The sequence below is a fragment of the Phoca vitulina genome, unplaced genomic scaffold, assembly GCF_004348235.1.
Source record: "Phoca vitulina isolate PV1807 unplaced genomic scaffold, GSC_HSeal_1.0 scaffold2, whole genome shotgun sequence".
Taxonomy (NCBI): domain Eukaryota; kingdom Metazoa; phylum Chordata; class Mammalia; order Carnivora; family Phocidae; genus Phoca; species Phoca vitulina.
Window position 1 is genome coordinate 94,621,073 of NW_022589705.1, and position 6,418 is coordinate 94,627,490.

Sequence of the window (6,418 nt, forward strand, 5' to 3'; positions counted from 1 at the left end):
TCAGCTGCACCCACTAAAACAATAACACCTTCCCACAAGGTCCTTGTGACTTGGGTGGCGGGGCCGGGTGGCGCACTCGTCCGAGCCCCACTGGCGTCACCGCCACGGGCCCTGAGCCCACGGTCTGGGTTGTTCTGTGCCCTACCTTATGAAAACTCACTTGAAGGACCACACAGTGCGCGCTTTGTGGATGAGTGGCCACAGGACAGGGCAAAGGCCCAAGGCAGAGAATCAGGATGGGGAAGATTTCCCGGGACAATGACACTTCCTGTGCCCTTGCTCCTGGCAAGCGGGGACTCTGAGAGTGGGTGAGGGCCGTCCCCGGGGGCCTGGAAGCCCTAGCTGGATTCGGCTTGCTATTTCCTGCCCATCTCAGCAGTCCACACGGGCTGCCCCTGCAGACCTGGGCTGTCCTGGGAGATGGCCTGGCCCCCTGGGCTTGGGCACGGACCTGAGAGTCCCACCTGGAGGCCCTTGTGTTCTTAGCCTCACTCTTGAATCACCTGTAGACCCTGGAGCCCCAGCTCAGGAACCACGTCCCAGGGCGTGCCTCGGGGCCATGGAGTGTGGGCGTCCTGTCTCTCCACGGGAAGCCTTCGTTCTGACAGCTGCAGGCGCTTGGTCACACCCAGACGGGTTGGATCAGCCCCGTGCTTAATCCTCCTGTGTCTACTTGGGTAAACAGTCCTTGAAACCAGCTGAGGGAGAAACTTTTTGGTTTATACCTGCTGACAGGCCAGCATTTCCCATGCCCTTCCGAAAGGGCAAAGGCACGGGGCAGGCAGCGTCCCCACAGGGCGCATAGGGCACTGGCCAGACACAGACGACCGTCCTGTTCTGGAGAGCAGCGCTAACGCGACCCCTGCTACCCGAGCTCAGCCCTGGAGCCCGGGGATGCGGGACCCGCTACGCGCCGGCGCCAAAGGAGCCTGGCCCAGGGCAAGGGTTCTTAGGAAGCCAGACTGACAGGGTGCAGATCCCCGCTCTGCCACTGACGAGCTGTGTGTGACCCTGAGCAAGTTCCTCACCCGCTCTATGCCTCAGTTTCCCCACCTTGAGTAGGCTTCCACGATAGGAAGGGTGCGTGGCGAATGGCTTGTATCTTCTGTTCAGATCCCTCCCTTTATGAAGAAAGGAAGGCACTTCCCATCATCAGCCAGCCTGTTAGTGAGGGAGCTAGAGACAAAAATGAGGGGCTCATTCTTCCCCTCCTGGAACTCTCTTCCACATTTTCAGAAATTGGAAGCCCACTCCCCTGTCTTTGCAAAGTGAGTCATGCCCTGCCTGCTGGGCCCCGGCCCTGGGTGAGACCCCGCCTCTCCTGAGGACAGCAAGGACGCCAGGGACCTTCCCATGGGCCAGGGACCCCTGACGTCCAAAGGGCAGGGAAACACAAACCGAGGCGTCTGAGCATTTTTCTTGGGAATCTGAAGTGGGACTCGGGGAAAGAGGGAGCACAGAGGGAGCCTGAAAGGTCATGGCCTGCTGACTGCTGGGGGTGCGGAGCCTGAGCAGGGGAGGCAGGAGCGGGGGGGGGGGGCTGAGTGAGGGGTCGGGGCGGCCTGCAGAGGGAGGGAGGGAGGAGACAGGACCCGTGCTCACGGTAAGGAGGGCTCCAGGAGCAGGTGTCCGCTGCCTGCCAGGGAGTTGGAGGGCATCTGTTACCACCCATGACTCCATTTCCCACGGGTCCCCCGTCCTGCGCTTAGCGCTTTGGGGAGGCCCAGGGAGCCCCGGCCCTTTTATAGCCCCACAGAGTCCTCACAGTAAGCGCATGTGAGTCTGTAATTTTAGACACCTCACCATGGAGCCATCCTGCAATATACTCATCCATCAGACCCACAGCCTTGCCCTGGTTTCTCCGAATCCTTGGCTCAGGCAAGAGCCGGGGCGTGCTGGGAAGCTGTGCAGCTGGCCAATGTGGACAAGAGGGGGTTAGAGTGAGTAATTGAGTTAACCAAGTGATCAGACCAGGCAGGACCCACCTGCTAAGGAGGGCGCCTTACTGGAGAAAGAGGGTCCCTCCCTCTCCAAGGACATAGTGGACAGAGTCAAGCAGGGTCCCTTCCATTGCCTACTTTCTAACTCACTGTCTTCTTCAACCATAAAATTTTCCATTAACTTTGAACATGAGTTTCCTCCTTCTTGTATTTGCAAAGCACGTTGCTTGTTTTGGTTCGGGTTTTTCTTTCATTTTAATTTGTTTCTTCGGGGTGTCGCGTTTGATTCTGAACTCACTTTTGCCATCATCCGACCACATCTCCGGCTCAAGGCTGTGTCTTATTCTAAACGCCTGTTTTTCTAGGCCTATGGCTTGAGTGACTGGCTGAGACGAGCTGTCAGGTTGCCAATTTCATCATAACATCAGGTCAGAAATGAGAAGGGAGCTTTGTTCTTCCTCAGTGCCACCACAGCTCCATGCCGAGACCCATAGAGACAAAGAAAAGGAAGAGGCAAGAATGTGTGGTCAGCCCAGGTAAACAGGGAAGCACCATCAACCCAAGTGAGCAGGGAGGGGTGGTCAGCCCAGGTGAGCAGGGAGGGATGATCAGCCCAGGTGAGCAGGGAGGGGGTGGTCAGGTCAGCCCAGGTGAGCCAATGATCAGGTTTGCATAAGACGCCTGGGTGGTTCAGTCAGTTAAGCATCTGCCTTTAGCTTGGGTCATGACCCCAGGACCCTGGATCCCAGGACCCAGGACCCTGCATTATGATCCCATGATCCTTGCATCATGATCCCAGGACCCCGCATCGGGCTCCCTGCTCAGTGAGGAGTCTGCTTCTCCCTCCCTCTGTCTCTTCTCTGGCTTGTGCTCTCTCTCTCTCGCTCACTCTCTCTCTCAAATAAATAAATAAAATCTTAAAAAAAAAAAAAAAGACTAGCATAGAAGAATGGATCTGGCTACCCAAGAATATGCACATTCTGGTTGTGGTAATACAGACGGGCCATCATTTTGTTTCATTCAGGAGTGCTAGCTCTGGAATTCTGAAGAATGAATCATTCTGGACAAGTGAACTTTCTAGATGGTTAAAGGCTCAATTCTATATAAGTACCAACACACAGTCTCTTTTGGATTAAAATTAACTTCTCAAATGTATCACACTCATGCCTGTTTTCTTAAACAGATTAAGCTAATGTAATTAAGTTTTTCTTAATGACTGAGGCTCACTGATATGAAAATCAGTCATCCTGCATTGTCATATATTAAATGCCCACGGGCCCATAACTATATAAGACTGTTCTCCCTACATGAAACAACCCCTAACTGTTTTATTTTTGGATTTCTTAGATACTGAGGGGGGAAAGTTAGCTAGCTTAATTATTAAAGCAATATACATTGGATGTTCCTGAGTGATATTCTAATTATTAACATCGATAAGGCCAAAGCATGACCAATCAGGACAGAAGTGATACTTGGTTCTGTAGCAAGGTCTGGAAGCCCTGTGCTTTGCCAGGAGTTAACCCTTTCGTTGGTGGACTATATGGAGATTGTGAGGCTGGAGCCGGGCTGGGCAGCAAGAGGCTCTGGAGGTACCACTGTGTATATGTTTATTTTTTGCAGTTAGCATTGCTCACACAGGTTGTCAACTGTTTCCTCTTAGGGTCGTCTGTTTGCCTGCCCTTATCTTCCGGCTTCCTAAGAAGTACTGTTTTTTATCTGTTTGGCCAGAAATCAGATGACTACACATCTTAGAATTACATGCACAAGAAGAATGGATAGAGCTGAACTGAGAGCCTACAGAGTGTACTAAAACCAAAATATGCAAACCCTGAAACATCTTTTTTTTTTTAGTGTATCTTTTATTTTATTTTATTTTTTTAAGAAAGCTCTACACCCAACATGGGGCTTGAACTCACAACCTGAGGTCAAGAGTCGTATGCTCGACCAACTGAGCCAGCCAGGCACCCCTGAAACATCTTTTTTGACTACCCAAAAGATTTTTATTTCCTTTCTGACTTTCAGCTATGTCCATATAAGTGAAGCATTAACATAACTAAATTGTCATGTGAAATAATCTGCTTGCAGAATATTCAGCCATATCCACCCACAATCAGTGAGGATGCTCATGCTTTCTCTCACCAGCCTCCCTGGGAAGAGACCCAGTCTTACAGGGTATCTTCCAACTCATCCGTTCCCCTAGAATTCAGCACTTAGGGTGTCTACCAGCAGGCATGTTCCTCCATCATATCTACCCTTCTTCCAGTAACCCACATCAAAAAAACACCCAGACCAAAACCCTGGTGGAAATTCTCTTCTCTATTATTAGTTTAGGTATTAACAAAACTGGAATCAAATTCCTAACAACATTTGCAGCCCAGCCTGCCATCAACATTCTGAGCCCTTTATCTGTGTAAACTCACCATAGGACCTGCTGTTGGAATTGGTCATCCCTTTTGCACCTGCTGGATGGACCTTCTACTTCTTGGAGCAGGCCAGAGTCTTGCTTATATCCCTTTCACGTACTCCACGCCCACTTGCCTTCTGGAGGACAGGTGCGTGCCTTTCAGCTCCACCCCGAAACCAGTCAGTAAACAATTCCAAATCTATGCTGAGTCCTGACACTCCCCTTACACCCAAGAGAATGGTTATGAAAGTAGACTGTATCAGTTTCCTGTTGCTGCTACAACAAACTGCCCCGAAACAATGTAACGTATTCTCTTACAGATCTGGAGCTCAGAAATCCAAAACCAGTTTCGCTGGGCTCAAGTCAGGGTGTTGGCAGGGCTGGTTCCTTCTGGAGGCTCTGAGGGGAAAATCCGTTCCCTCACCCTTTCAAACTTCTGTAGCCACTGGCCTCCCTCCCAGAATCCCTCCCATCTCGTTTCAACCATCACACCTCCTACATCCCCCTTGGGTCTTCTTGCTTCCCTCTTATGAGGATCCTTAAGATCGCATATAGGACCCACCCCAAAAATCCAGGATAATCTCCCCATCTCAAGGTCCTTAATCACATCTGCAAGGCTCTTGTGACAGTCACAGGTTCTGGGGAATAGGACATGGTCGTTTGGGTCAGGGGGCAATATTCAGCCTACCACAAGGAAGGAGGTAGGGACCCACCAAGCTAAATGAAACTTTGAGCCACTGAAAACTGGATTTAGACTCAATGTCACGAGACACGCCAGGAATGTGTGTCCCCCCACAGGGGCTGTGGGGGAGCAAGATGGACCAGGGCTGATCTGTGGGGAGAATACCTATTGCTGGGCACTTCTCTGAGCTCTTAACAGTCACCACGGTGTGACCAGGGTCAGCTGGTTGGACCGGTACAGCAACCCAGTAACCTGAACAAGTGTCAGTAGCACTTTAGGAGAGGGTATCAAAGACCCAGTGTGGTCAGTCTTCCAGGAGCGGGCAGGACCAGCACCCCTTGATGTGCATCAAGAGGGACAGAGGAGTCACCTTTGGCCTGAGGGACAGCCTTAGCATTGCTCACATCAGAAATAGGGTGTCCTTTGCCTTGTGCCCACACACACCTCTGCGATATCGATCAAAGCGTGAAAAGGAGAGTGTAACGGGTAGACTGAAATTTAAAATCTTTAAGGTTTTTCCGCTTCAGCAAAGGAAGCCTAACTTATTTTTTTACCAATACTTCCACCAAGAAAACTAGAAATGCCGGAAAAATTAGTTTTTTTTTTTAATATTTTATTTTTAAGTAATTTCTGCACCCAACGAGGGCCTGGAACTCACAACCCCAAGATCAAGAGTCACGCACTCCTCTGACTGAGCCAGCCAGGCACCCCAAGGGCAAATTCATTTTTTTAAAAACCTCTTGGAAAACATCAGAGCTCACCAAGACAGGGATATATAAACAGGATAATACGTCACCAGAGGTTGGGTTTGTCCCAGGAATGCAAGGTGAGTTTAACATCAGAAAATCAATGTAACAAAAAATAGGAGAAAAAGATATTAAAAGCATTTCAGCATATGCAGAGAAAATCAATCAATAAAATTCACCATCCAAAAGAGAAAATCAAAATCCACTTATGATTTTTTTAAAAAGCCTCTTAGGAAGCTAGAGGAAAGGGGGAGTTTTCTCAATCTGATTGAGAATATCTGCAAAAAATTCTACAGCAAGCATCATACTTAATGGTGAAACATTGGAAATTTTCCTCTGACATTAGGAAAGAGGCTAGGATACTTGCTACCCCAACTTAAAATTTAAAATTTACCTGGAAGTCCAGGCCAGTGCAATAAAGGAGGGAAAGTTTTCGGGATTAGAAAGGCAGAAATACAACTGTCTTATTCACAGATGACATAACTGAGTACATAGAAAATCCAAAATATCAACAAATATATTATTACAGTTAATAAGTGAGTATACAAAGTTGATGTATACAAGGACCGTCTACAGAATGCAATTGTATTTCTATATAACAACAAACAGAAAATGAAACTTGAAAAAAATTTTTAAGTAAACTCCA